This window comes from Thunnus maccoyii, chromosome 16, assembly GCF_910596095.1.
Source record: "Thunnus maccoyii chromosome 16, fThuMac1.1, whole genome shotgun sequence".
NCBI lineage: Eukaryota > Metazoa > Chordata > Actinopteri > Scombriformes > Scombridae > Thunnus > Thunnus maccoyii.
This window is the reverse complement of record NC_056548.1, coordinates 4,206,268-4,221,112: the sequence shown is the minus strand read 5'-3', so window position 1 is coordinate 4,221,112 and position 14,845 is coordinate 4,206,268. Positions and strand designations below refer to the sequence as shown.

The window sequence follows — 14,845 nt, the reverse complement described above, 5'->3', positions numbered from 1 at the left end:
CTCCTCTAAACTACTAAAATACTAAACTACTAAATGAACTGCTGTTACAATAAAGTTGAATAAAATAGATAAATAATAAAGTACTGTTATAATGGAGTTAGATGTAAAAAGTACAACATTTCCTTCTGAACTGTAGTGGAGGTGAAGTATTAAGTTGCAGAAAACCTTCTGCCCATGACTCTTACCTCCTAGGTGAACCAAGCCATACAGGACAGCAGACCACTTGAGGCGCAGCCATTGACAGGTGTGTTGACATTGTTTCCATCCCAGCACTACTTCCAACACCAAGCTCCTGGGTGGTGGGGGGGTTCATCTTTTGCTTTTTCCTGCTGAAAACACAGAACATAATTTTCAATGCACGATACTGTTATAATAGAGTTATAATAGAGTTATAATAGAGTTAAATAAAGTACTGTTATAATAGAGTTATAATAGAGTTAAATAAAGTACTGTTATAATAGAGTTAAATATCATTTCTATCTGTACTGATATTTAGGAGATCAGAGGTGTTGTAAGGAGTTGGCAGGAGGTGGCGTTCAGACAGAGACATAAGAACACATGGAAGGAGATATATGATATATTCAGATTGTCTTCAATAGTTAGTTAATATGTATGTGGCTGTAAAAACAACCTCAAATAAACAAGACAATTAAAATGGTTCCATATAAAAATTAATATGAACCAACATTATTTTCTTCCACCGACTCAATGTAGACTTCAGTTATTGTGATGATGATACACAAGTTTATGTCTCCATAAGGTCTGGACCCGTATTTATCAAACTTCAGAACGCTCTAAAGAAACAACTGAGGAGTAAAACAACTGTTTGCTAAGTCTGAACAATAAGACACATTTATCAAGAGACAACTTAAAGCAAAGTGTAAAAGTAACATTTACAGTAAGAGCAACTCTCAAGTGATCACATGAAGGAATAACCAATCAGAGATATGGATTAATGATATGGATCTGCCATATTGTACATACTTTAAATAATTCTTACAGTTTATTCAGTGGTATGTTATTCTGCTAGAACATATATAATTATAAGTTCAATTTATTTGTGGGAAATATTTAAACCTCCAGGAATAATGAATGTGAAATGAACAACAATCTAATATATTTATAATGTATAAATATATAAATATGGATGAATTAATAGGAAATTGAAACTGAAACAAACAACAACAACAAGATTCTGCTACATCAACGTTTGGTACATCAGAAAAAATCATATAATGAAGGAGAATCTAGTATCACACTGACAAGTGATGAAGTGATGATGAAGATGCTTATAAAGTGATTATGAATTAAATCAATAACAGATTTATTCTTGATTCTGTGGCCACTGAACGATTTCTCTCCTCTTCTCACACAGAGTTATAATTATGTTGACAGTTTCATCAATATATTGCAAAAAGTGTGTTAAAGAATCAATATGTGAGTTACAGGTTTGACTCACCAACTGTCTACAGACCAGAGTGAATCACCATCAGCTGTTGCAACCTTCTTCAATGGATGTGAGAGGAGAGAATCACTGAAGTCCAGCCGCCTGCAAATAATAATCATTGTTATGTTATAATATATAAATATATAAATATAGATGAAATAATAGGAAATTGACTGAAATGGAAACAAAATTCTGCTTCGTCAACGTCTGATATACGTCAGAGAAATCATATAATGGAGGAGAATCTAGTATCACACTGACAAGTTCAGATAATAAAGATGATTAGAAAGTGACTGCAAATAAAATCAATGTCAGATTTATTCTTGATTCTGTGTCCACTGAATGATTTTAATGATGTTGACAGATTCACCAGATGTTTTCTGATTGTTTGTTGATAAACGCTAAAAACAGGAAAAAGTGATGTAACATCCTGTCAAATGTTCAAAGACAAATAATAGACTAAAACTTCTCTATTTATAATGATGCTGCTTAACATATTATTCATCACAACCAATTATATTTTGTACAATCAGACAGAAAACGGAGGCTCGGCTCTGTTTTCTGTACTGCAGTCATCTAAGATCTACTCTGAACCAACTTAACAGACCTCTGCAGCTCTCTGACATTTAACAACATTTTATATCAACACAAGTTTGATCAATAATTTTTATTCTCAAGTTTGTCAACTTTTATCTTTCACTTAAGTCCAAATTTTTACTTTTAGCAGTTTGATAAATACAGGCTCTGTTGTTATTGATTTGTTTTGTCTTGTTGTTATCAAGTGCTGGAATAAAACAGAAACTTTAATCATTCTTATTATTATTGTTGTTGTTGTTGTTGTTGTTATTATTATTGTTGTTGTTGTTGTTATTGTTGTTATTATTATTGTTGTTGTTGTTGTTATTGTTGTTATTATTATTGTTGTTGTTGTTGTTATTGTTGTTATTATTATTGTTGTTGTTGTTGTTATTAATATTACCCTCGGAGCAGTTTGATGGAAGATCATTTATCAGTATAAAAAATAGAAGGACTGACCCCTGAGGAACACCTTTCTCTGTGTTAACTAAGATGAATTTTTTTTACCATTTAATAAAACACACTGTTTCTAGTTATAAAGATATAAATGAAACCACAGCAAAGCAGATCAAGAAAGACCAAAACTAAAGTTGATGAAGAAGACCCAACATGAGAATATCAGCCATCCAGACACAACAACTGCTGGATACACAACTACCAGATAGACATCAGAAAAGTTCAGGAATAATGTTTTCTGTTCACACTAAATCATTTCTGGCTCTAACATTTGTGCTCATTTTGATCTTGAAGAAAAGTAAGTTGATTTTACTGATTCAAGTGTCTGTCAGTGTGGATACAAGTGACAGAAAAGATAAATGTAAATATGATCAGCTAACAAAACAAGCTGCTGAAACCAGAGATGTATTGAATGGAGGAACAGTTATTCCTTGTTTACACAGTCTGACTCAGGAGCAAACAGGAGAAATCTCACAGAGAAAAAGTCATTTTAAACAGTCAGAGATCCTCATCTCACCTCAGAGCTTTGGTCTGGTTGTCATGTTGCCCACACAGAGGGGTTTCAGAGGGATGGACCCCCTCCTCTGTCTCCACACACTGATTCATTGCAAGCATACACCTGCACACAAACACACTCAACTATTATAAGTAAAATGAGAAACAGAAACCCAATTCATGAGTCTTTAGATTTTCACTTATTTCCAAAGTTTGTTTTGGCCTTTCTCCATCTACTTCCGATTGAAGAGAGGCGATTGAATTTCTGTCCAATCGGAGCTATCCGCCTGGGTAGCGCTCATTGTCCAATTGGACATTGCATATTGCTGACTGGGTCGTACGCAAGGTTGACTGGATAGGTGGGGCACGGTTTGGGTAGGGTTCTGAATTAAAGGACTCTCCAGTTTTCATCTAGTGTCATCAGGTAAAATTTTAATTTGTTCAGTACTTTGGTACTAACTAGAAAAATATTAGACTAAGATGGTGAAGATTATAAATATTCATCATCTCACTAATATTATATTGTTTCCTGTTTTCTACCAACAATCCATGTTTGCTTCTTTTAAGCAAGTTAATGATGTTTTTCTCACATTAACCCAAGAAGTGATTTTAACCCAAACTGCAATGTGACAACTAATTATAAATGATAAATGACTGCAAGCTTTTATCCAAAGTGCTTTACAATTTCATCAACTGTGTGTGTGTGTGTGTGTGTGTGTGTGTGTGTGTGTGTGTGTGTGTGTGTGTGTGTGTGTGTGTGTGTGTGTGTGTGTGTGTGTGTGTGATGCACATAATATGTACGAATGCAGTAACATTTTACTGTTAGTAAAGTCTTACTTCTTTTTAAAGTCAAAATCACGATGTATTGACCTTTTACTCTGGTTGGACACACGTCTGTATCCAGAGGAAGCCGGGCTTCCCTGAGAGATTCTGACAGACACGAAAGAAAAGTCACCAGAGTGGAAAATTAGAACATTTGACAACTGCTGGATAAACAGAAACTTTGAGGAAAATATTTAAAGAAATCACCAAAAATTGATTCTCAAAAAGTTTGTGAAAGAATGTATATACGGGTTACAGGTTTGACTCACCTACTGGCTGGAGACAAGACTGAATCATCATCACTTCTTGTAATGTCCTTCTCTGAATATGAGGAGGGAGATCCACCAGAGCCCAGCCTGCAGCAAGTAATAATCATTGTCATGTTATAATATATAAATATATAAATATAGATGAAATAATAGGAAATTGACTGAAATGGAAACAAAATTCTGCTTCATCAATGTCTGATATACGTCAGAGAAATCATATAATGGAGGAGAATCTAGTATCACACTGACAAGTTCAGATAATAAAGATGATTAGAAAGTGACTGCAAATAAAATCAATGTCAGATTTATTCTTGATTCTGTGTCCACTGAATGATTTTAATGATGTTGACAGATTCACCAGATGTTTTCTGATTGTTTGTTGATAAATGCTAAAAACAGGAAAAAGTGATGTAACATCCTGTCAAATGTTCAAAGACAAATAATAGACTAAAACTTCTCTATTTATAATGATGCTGCTTAACATATTATTCATCACAACCAATTATATTTTGTACAATCAGACAGAAAACGGAGGCTCGGCTCTGTTTTCTGTACTGCAGTCATCTAAGATCTACTCTGAACCAACTTAACAGACCTCTGCAGCTCTCTGACATTTAACAACATTTTATATCAACACAAGTTTGATCAATAATTTTTATTTGTCAACTTTTATCTTTCCCTTAAGTCTAATATTAACTTTTAGCAGTTTGATAAATACAGGCTCTGTTGTTATTGATTTGTTTTGTCTTGTTGTTATCAAGTGCTGGAATAAAACAGAAATTTTAATTATTATTATTATTATTATTATTATTGTTGTTGTTGTTGTTGTTGTTGTTGTTGTTGTTGTTGTTGTTGTTGTTATTATTATTATGATTGTTGTTATTGTTATTATTAATATTACCCTCGGAGCAGTTTGATGGAAGATCATTTATCAGTATAAAAAATAGAAGGTCTGACCCCTGAGGAACACCTTTCTCTGTGTTAACTAAGACGGATTTTTTTTTTTTTTAACCATTTAATAGAACACACTGTTTCTAGTTATAAAGATATAAATGAAACCACAGCAAAGCAGATCAAGAAAGACCAAAAATAAAGTTGATGAAGAAGACCCAACATGAGAATATCAGCCATCCAGACACAACAACTGCTGGATACACAACTACCAGATAGACATCAGAAAAGTTCAGGAATAATGTTTTCTGTTCACACTGAATCATTTCTGGCTCTAACATTTGTGCTCATTTTGATCTTGAAGAAAAGTCAGTTGATTTTACTGATTCAAGTGTCTGTCAGTGTGGATACAAGTGACAGAAAAGATAAATGTAAATATGATCAGCTAACAAAACAAGCTGCTGAAACCAGAGATGTATTGAATGGAGGAACAGTTATTCCTTGTTTACACAGTCTGACTCAGGAGCAAACAGGAGAAATCTCACAGAGAAAAAGTCATTTTAAACAGTCAGAGATCCTCATCTCACCTCAGAGCTTTGGTCTGGTTGTCATGTTGCCCACACAGAGGGGTTTCAGAGGGATGGACCCCCTCCTCTGTCTCCTCACACTGATTCATTGCAAGCATACACCTGCACACAAACACACTCAACTATTATAAGTAAAATGAGAAACAGAAACCCAATTCATGAGTCTTTAGATTTTCACTTATTTCCAAAGTTTGTTTTGGCCTTTCTCCATCTACTTCCGATTGAAGAGAGGTGATTGAATTTCTGTCCAATCAGAGCTATCCACCTGGGTAGCGCTCATTGTCCAATTGGACATTGCATATTGCTGACTGGGTCGTACGCAAGGTTGACTGGATAGGTGGTGCACGGTTTGGGTAGGGTTTTGAATTAAAGGACTCTCCAGTTTTCATCTAGTGTCATCAGGTAAAATTTTAATTTGTTCAGTACTTTGGTACTAACCAGAAAAATATTAGACTAAGATGGTGAAGATTATAAATATTCATCATCTCACTAATATTATATTGTTTCCTGTTTTCTACCAACAATCCATGTTTGCTTCTTTTAAGCAAGTTAATGATGTTTTTCTCACATTAACCCAAGAAGTGTTTTTAACCCAAACTGCAATGTGACAACTAATTATAAATGATAAATGACTGCAAGCTTTTATCCAAAGTGCTTTACAATTTCATCAACTGTGTGTGTGTTTGTGTGTGTGTGTGTGTGTGTGTGTGAGATGCACATAATATGTACGAATGCAGTAACATTTTACTGTTAGTAAAGTCTTACTTCTTTTTGAAGTCAATATCACGATCTGTCGACCTTTTACTCTGGTTGGACACACGTCTGTATCCAGAGGAAGCCGGGCTTCCCTGAGAGATTCTGACAGACACAAAAGAAAAGTCACCAGAGTGGAAAATTAGAACATTTGACAACTGCTGGATAAACAGAAACTTTTAGGAAAATATTTAAAGAAATCACCAAAAATTGATTCTCAAAAAGTTTGTGAAAGAATGTATATACGGGTTAAAGGTTTGACTCACCTACTGGCTGGAGACAAGACTGAATCATCATCACTTCTTGTAATGTCCTTCTCTGAATATGAGGAGGGAGATCCACCAGAGCCCAGCCTGCAGCAAGTAATAATCATTGTTATGTTATAATATATAAATATATAAATATAGATGAAATAATAGGAAATTGACTGAAATGGAAACAAAATTCTGCTTCATCAACGTCTGATATACGTCAGAGAAATCATATAATGGAGGAGAATCTAGTATCATACTGACAAGTTCAGATAATAAAGATGATTAGAAAGTGACTGCAAATAAAATCAATGTCAGATTTATTCTTGATTCTGTGTCCACTTAATGATTTTAATGATGTTGACAGATTCACCAGATGTTTTCTGATTGTTTGTTGATAAATGCTAAAAAGAGGAAAAAGTGATGTAACATCCTGTCAAATGTTCAAAGACAAATAATAGACTAAAACTTCTCTATTTATAATGATGCTGCTTAACATATTATTCATCACAACCAATTATATTTTGTACAATCAGACAGAAAACGGAGGCTCGGCTCTGTTTTCTGTACTGCAGTCATCTAAGATCTACTCTGAACCAACTTAACAGACCTCTGCAGCTCTCTGACATTTAACAACATTTTATATCAACACAAGTTTGATCAATAATTTTTATTTGTCAACTTTAATCTTTTAATCTTTCCCTTAAGTCTAATATTAACTTTTAGCAGTTTGATAAATGCAGGCTCTGTTGTTATTGATTTGTTTTGTCTTGTTCTTATCAAGTGCTGGAATAAAACAGAAATTTTAATTATTATTATTATTATTATTATTATTATTGTTGTTGTTGTTGTTGTTGTTGTTGTTGTTGTTATTATTATTATGATTGTTGTTATTGTTATTATTAATATTACCCTCGGAGCAGTTTGATGGAAGATCATTTATCAGTATAAAAAATAGAAGGACTGACCTCTGAGGAACACCTTTCTCTGTGTTAACTAAGATGGATTTTTTTTTTTTTTAACCATTTAATAGAACACACTGTTTCTAGTTATAAAGATATAAATGAAACCACAGTGAAGCAGATCAAGAAAGACCAAAAATAAAGTTGATGAAGAAGACCCAACATGAGAATATCAGCCATCCAGACACAACAACTGCTGGATACACAACTACCAGATAGACATCAGAAAAGTTCAGGAATAATGTTTTCTGTTCACACTGAATCATTTCTGGCTCTAACATTTGTGCTCATATTATTCATCACAACCAATTATATTTTGTACAATCAGACAGAAAACGGAGGCTCGGCTCAACCCTTCTTTGTTCACCCTTGAATGTTGATATCTCTCAGATATTAACATTCTAGGTGAACTCCCATTTATGAGACTACCTTGTTTGGTTATTGGTCCCGGTTTCCGGGTGGTGCCCCGTATTTGTTAATTCATATTAATAATTCTACTAATTGTCATAATTAGTTAATTATCTTTGATAATTGATAATTATTGCAAATAATCAACTGTGTTCCTCATAGATCCAACAGTTGGTGCCCGAATTATTGATTAAGGTTAACAATATCTTGATTTCATAATCATCTATGATAATTATGAATTATTGCTAATAACCAAACGCACTACTGCCCGTCCCAACACAGTTCAGTATAGGTTAATCCAAGTAGCAAAGAACCCTGTATAACATATTAAAATCCAACATGGCACACATTATGCTGACTGTATTTCAAGAAGCAATATTAACTTGAAAGTAGGGCTGGGCGATATGGCCTATAAAAAAATATCACAATATTTTTAGGATATATCACGATAAACAATATATATCTTGATATTTTGAAATCTCCTCTAAACTACTAAAATACTAAACTACTAAATGAACTGCTGTTACAATAAAGTTGAATAAAATAGATAAATAATAAAGTACTGTTATAATGGAGTTAGATGTAAAAAGAACAACATTTTCTTCTGAAATGTAGTGGAGGTGAAGTATTAAGTTGCAGAAAACCTTCTGCCCATGACTCTTACCTCCTAGGTGAACCAAGCCATACAGGACAGCAGACCACTTGAGGCGCAGCCATTGACAGGTGTGTTGACATTGTTTCCATCCCAGCACTACTTCCAACACCAAGCTCCTGGGTGGTGGGGGGATTCATCTTTTGCTTTTTCCTGCTGAAAACACAGAACATAATTTTCAGTGCACGATACTGTTATAATAGAGTTATAATAGAGTTATAATAGAGTTAAATAAAGTACTGTTATAATAGAGTTATAATAGAGTTAAATAAAGTACTGTTATAATAGAGTTAAATATCATTTCTATCTGTACTGATATTTAGGAGATCAGAGGTGTTGTAAGGAGTTGGCAGGAGGTGGCGTTCAGACAGAGACATAAGAACACATGGAAGGAGATATATGATATATTCAGATTGTCTTCAATAGTTAGTTAATATGTATGTGGCTGTAAAAACAAACTCAAATAAACAAGACAATTAAAATGGTTCCATATAAAAATTAATATGAACCAAAAACATTTTATTCCACAGACTCAATGTAGACTTCAGTTATTGTGATGATGATACACAAGTTTATGTCTCCATAAGGTCTGGACCCGTATTTATCAAACTTCAGAACGCTGTAAAGAAACAACTGAGGAGTAAAACAACTGTTTGCTGAGTCTGAACAATAAGACACATTTATCAAGAGACAACTTAAAGCAAAGTGTAAAAGTAACATTTACAGTAAGAGCAACTCTCAAGTGATCACATGAAGGAATAACCAATCAGAGATATGGATTGATGATATGGATCTGCCATATTGTACATACTTTAAATAATTCTTACAGTTTATTCAGTGGTATGTTATTCTGCAAGAACATATATAATTATAAGTTCAATTTATTTGTGGGAAATATTTAAACCTCCAGGAATAATGAATGTGAAATGAACAACAATCTATCATATCTTCAATGTATAAATATATAAATATGGATGAATTAATAGGAAATTGAAACTGAAAGAGAAACAACAACAACAAGATTCTGCTACATCAACGTTTGGTGCATCAGAGAATCATATAATGAAGGAGAATCTAGTATCACACTGACAAGTGATGAAGTGATGATGAAGATGCTTATAAAGTGATTATGAATAAAATCAATAACAGATTTATTCTTGATTCTGTGGCCACTGATGATTTCTCTACTCTTCTCACACAGAGTTATAATTATGTTGACAGTTTCATCAATATATTGCAAAAAGTGTGTTAAAGAATCAATATGTGAGTTACAGGTTTGACTCACCAACTGTCTGAAGACAAGACTGAATAATGATCAGCTGTTGCAACCTTCTTCTTTGAATCTGAGAAGGGAGATTCACTGAAGTCTGGCTTCCTGCAAATAATAATCATTGTTATGTTATAATATATAAATATATAAATATAGATGAATTAATAGGAAATTGACTGAAATGGAAACAAAATTCTGCTTCATCAACGTCTGATATACGTCAGAGAAATCATATAATGGAGGAGAATCTAGTATCACACTGACAAGTTCAGATAATAAAGATGATTAGAAAGTGACTGCAAATAAAATCAATGTCAGATTTATTCTTGATTCTGTGTCCACTGAATGATTTTAATGATGTTGACAGATTCACCAGATGTTTTCTGATTGTTTGTTGATAAATGCTAAAAAACAGGAAAAAGTGATGTAACATCCTGTCAAATGTTCAAAGACAAATAATAGACTAAAACTTCTCTATTTATAATGATGCTGCTTAACATATTATTCATCACAACCAATTATATTTTGTACAATCAGACAGAAAACGGAGGCTCGGCTCTGTTTTCTGTACTGCAGTCATCTAAGATCTACTCTGAACCAACTTAACAGACCTCTGCAGCTCTCTGACATTTAACAACATTTTATATCAACACAAGTTTGATCAATAATTTTTATTCTCAAGTTTGTCAACTTTTATCTTTCACTTAAGTCCAAATTTGAACTTTTAGCAGTTTGATAAATACAGACTCTGTTGTTATTGATTTGTTTTGTCTTGTTGTTATCAAGTGCTGAACTAAAACTGAAATGTTAATCATTATTATTATTATTATTATTATTATTATTATTATTATACTCTGAGCAGACTGATGGAGGATCATTTATCAGTATAAAAAATAGAAGGACTGACCCCTGAGGAACACCTTTCTCTGTGTTAACTGAGATGGATTTTTTTTTACCATTTAATAAAACACACTGTTTCTAGTTATAAAGATATAAATGAAACCACAGCAAAGCAGATCAAGAAAGACTAAAAATAAAGTTGATGAAGAAGACCCAACATGAGAATATCAGCCATCCAGACACAACAACTGCTGGATACACAACTACCAGATAGACATCAGAAAAGTTCAGGAATAATGTTTTCTGTTCACACTGAATCATTTCTGGCTCTAACATTTGTGCTCATTTTGATCTTGAAGAAAAGTCAGTTGATTTTACTGATTCAAGTGTCTGTCAGTGTGGATACAAGTGACAGAAAAGATAAATGTAAATATGATCAGCTAACAAAACAAGCTGCTGAAACCAGAGATGTATTGAATGGAGGAACAGTTATTCCTTGTTTACACAGTCTGACTCAGGAGCAAACAGGAGAAATCTCACAGAGAAAAAGTCATTTTAAACAGTCAGAGATCCTCATCTCACCTCTGAGCTTTGGTCTGGTTGTCATGTTGCCCACACAGAGGGGTTTCAGAGGGATGGACCCCCTCCTCTGTCTCCACACACTGATTCATTGCATGTGTTCACCTGCACACAAAAACACCCAACTACTATAAGTAAAATGTCAAACAGAAACCCAATTCATGAGTTCATGAATGTTGGTGTTAATTAGTTGTAATTATCAGCCCACCTTCCCTACAGAAATAAATCTTGTCTGAATGTGGCTATGAAATTCATCATCACATGGGCCATTAAATATAATCCTACAACCCAGGCAGGTCAGTGGCAGCCTTTTAACAGTTCATAATAGGCTAATCCAAATAGCAAAGATCCTTGTATAACACACACAAAAAAACAGGGGCAAAACTGGCAGACAGGGCCCCACAGAGGCGTTTCAGGTTTGAAAAGATCTGAGGCTTTTTAAGCAGGATAAATAATGTATATTAATATAATTACTTTTTGTATATTTACATTTGAAGCAAAACAACCTAACTAACAAAATATGTTAAAGGTGCACTGTGTAGAATTTAGTGGCATGTAGCATAACAGACTTGGCAGAAATGGAATATAATATTTAGAAGTATATTTTAATTAGTGTATAATTACCTGAAAATAAGAATTGTTGTGTTTTCGTTACCTTAGAATGAGTCCCTTATATCTACAGAGGGACTGGGTCCTCTTCCACAGATGTGGAATACTATGTTGCACAGTAGCCCAGAACGGACAAACCAAATTCATTTGGTTGCAATCTGCAACCTCACTGCTGGATGCCACTTAATCCTACACACTGGTCCTTTAAGATGTCATAGTAATGTGCTGGAGGCAACAATCTCAGAGACAGAGCCTGGATAAATAAAATTAAGACTATCTGAATGGAGAGATACTACTAGAACTAAGGGAGAAAAGTGAACTGATCATTTAAATGGAGGAAACAGGTCCAGATGTATCTGAGGAACTAAAAAGTTAATCAAGTCCCAGAACACAATGATAACACTGACATTACTGTCTGTGAGTAATGATATGATCGGCTTATCTGTCCAGTCAGGGAACCACTAACTTATGGGGAAACAAAATATTATTTCATTAATGAGACTTTAATGATTAAGGAGGCTGTTCAGAGTTTGGACTTAACTTGGAATAAAATGTCATGACAGGTCTGATGGAGTTAGGAACGTAACATTAATTATCGTTAGATTCTGATCGATCTTGTTGGCGTGTTTATGAAGTTACCGCTGCTGTGCCACGTGCGTAAATGCGCACAAAGTCTCTTTGAGTTTGGAGACTCACATGATTCTGCTGCCGTGTGATGCTGCAGGTATTTCATAAACTCAAAGGAAATAATCACACAGCCACAAGATCCTGGATCACACTCAGTGACACCTGAACAGACATTATTCTAACCCGTTAAAGACCTGAATCACATTAACAGTTGTTTTTTGACGGACATTTCAATATGTTACAAAATTGATGCGAAATACTAGAGAGAAGTAAAAGGAAAAATACACGGAAGTTGATTTGTGATTTTGTAGAGCTCTGTGTGCACCTCTGCTAACTAAAGCCACGCAAACCTGTGCGTTCTCTGAAAGATTGTATTATGGACAAATCTCTGTGCTGAAATGTGGAGAAAAGCCTGAAACACTGGAGACAATTTATTTTTTAACGGCCTCTGCTTATCGTAAAATGACTTAACTGTCTGCATCCTGAATACATTTATGACCTGTAGCTATGCGTCTATTTTATGCTGCGCCATATTTGTCACCCTTCGATTTGACGAATAACGGAAATATTGTTTTAGGCCTCCTGCTGAAAAAGAAAATGATTTGTTACACTTTAGCGGTTGATTTCTACTGCTAAATCCTAAGTACGATATATTAAGGCTGGAAAGAAGATTCATTAAAGTATATAAAGCGTAGTTACAATACCTTTAAAGGGTGAAACACACTGAAAATCAACTTTTAAAGGTGAATTTACAAAAGAATACTGTATAAAACAAGCCTTCATTTAAATTAAGTAATTTTAAGGTATTTCTTCAATGTTTTTCTTTTTTTGTGCAGCTTTATACATTTGTTTAACATTCTAGCAATATTTTATAATGAATTTTTATTTTTATTTTACAATAGTTGGACTGTAAAAATGCAGATAATGTCTACAGTAAATATCTGTATTTAAAAAAAAAAATCTCTGTAGAATAACAAAAGGATTTTTTACTGTTATTTGACGCTAACTGTTTGGCAACTTTTGCTGCCAGACTTTCTACTGTTTTTTTACTATTTTTTTTTTTTTTTTTTTTACATTTTTTTTTACATTAAATTTAAAGTTTTGCTTTAAAAAAAAAACAGAAAGTTGCCTTAATTTTACACTCAGTAATAAGATGTGTATTTTTTTGTATTTTTTTACATAGGATTCAATGTAATTTAACATTCAAGACCATTAAATAATTGAATAATCCTGTTAAAAAAAACTATAATATTCCATTATTTTAATTTACAGATTACAGCCTTTATTTTATGGTGACTATTTTTAATAAAAAATAATTTACTGTGTTTTTATGGCATTTACATTTAATGTAGAAAAAACAAACAAAAAAAAAAACCCTGTAAAATAGTACAGTAAATTTCTTTGAAATAACTTCTTTTTTTTTACAGTGCAGAATCTCTTCCTGGTTTAGTTCATCACCTCCCCTTTTCTTCTTAGTTATGTTGTTTGTTTCCTTCAACGAAAGTACAATTTAGAATAAAGTTATTCGACAGTATTTCATATCAGACTGATATCCTGACATGTCAGATAAAATTCTGCCCTCTGAAACTTAAACAATCCACGATTAACGGATACCTACAAGTTATGTTCGACGTTTCTTCAAAAGTGAAAGTAAAGCTGGTTCACTGTAAACTGATCGATGCCATCGAGCAATGTGATGAATTTCTTCATATTAACTTTTTTAACAATGACACTTATTCAGTTCACTTATTATATTCAACACATACACTTTAAATCGGTTTGGGATGACCTGAACGTGACATAATAGTCAGACACTATTGACATTCATCATCGCCATCTTAACCCCCGTATGACGCAAATACTGTTGTAGGAATACTGCTGAAAAAGAAAATGATTTGTTACACTTTAACGGTTGATTTCTCCTGCTAAATCCTAAATACGATACAATAAGGCTGGCAAGAAGATTCATTGAAGTATATAAAGCGTAGTTACAATACCTTTAAAGACTGAAACACACTGCGACACAGTAATGCAAGGTCAACTGCGGCAGAACAGCGCTGTAACAAGTCAACAGAAACCAGTGTCTCTTCCTGGTTTAGTTCAACACCTCCCCTTTTCTTCTTCTTGTTAACTTCAGCGAAAGTACAATTCCAAATCGAGTTATTCGACAGTATTTCATAGCAGACTGATATCCTGACATTTCAGATAAAATTCTGCCCTCTTAAACTTCCAAAATAAATAAATAAATAAAAATCAACGATTAAAGGATATCTAAAAATTATATTCGATGTTCCTCCAAAAGTGAAAATCCCGCTGGTGCACTTCAATGCTATCAAGCAATGCAATGAATT

At 33.5% G+C, this 14,845-nt stretch overlaps 1 long non-coding RNA gene across 2 annotated transcripts; it reads right to left on the bottom strand.

The window, feature by feature from the left end:
* Positions 1-237: 237 nt before the first annotated feature.
* On the bottom strand, positions 238-14,575 carry LOC121881557. 2 transcript variants are annotated; one of them, XR_006091813.1, is made up of 4 exons: positions 14,492-14,575; positions 11,262-11,363; positions 9,855-9,944; positions 238-326 (listed from the first exon to the last, which is right to left on the bottom strand). It is a non-coding gene; the product is annotated as an uncharacterized LOC121881557 (long non-coding RNA). The 2 variants fall into 2 exon arrangements; XR_006091812.1 differs by lacking the exon at positions 238-326 and adding an exon at positions 8,638-8,722.
* Between the last annotated feature and the right edge of the window lie 270 nt (positions 14,576-14,845).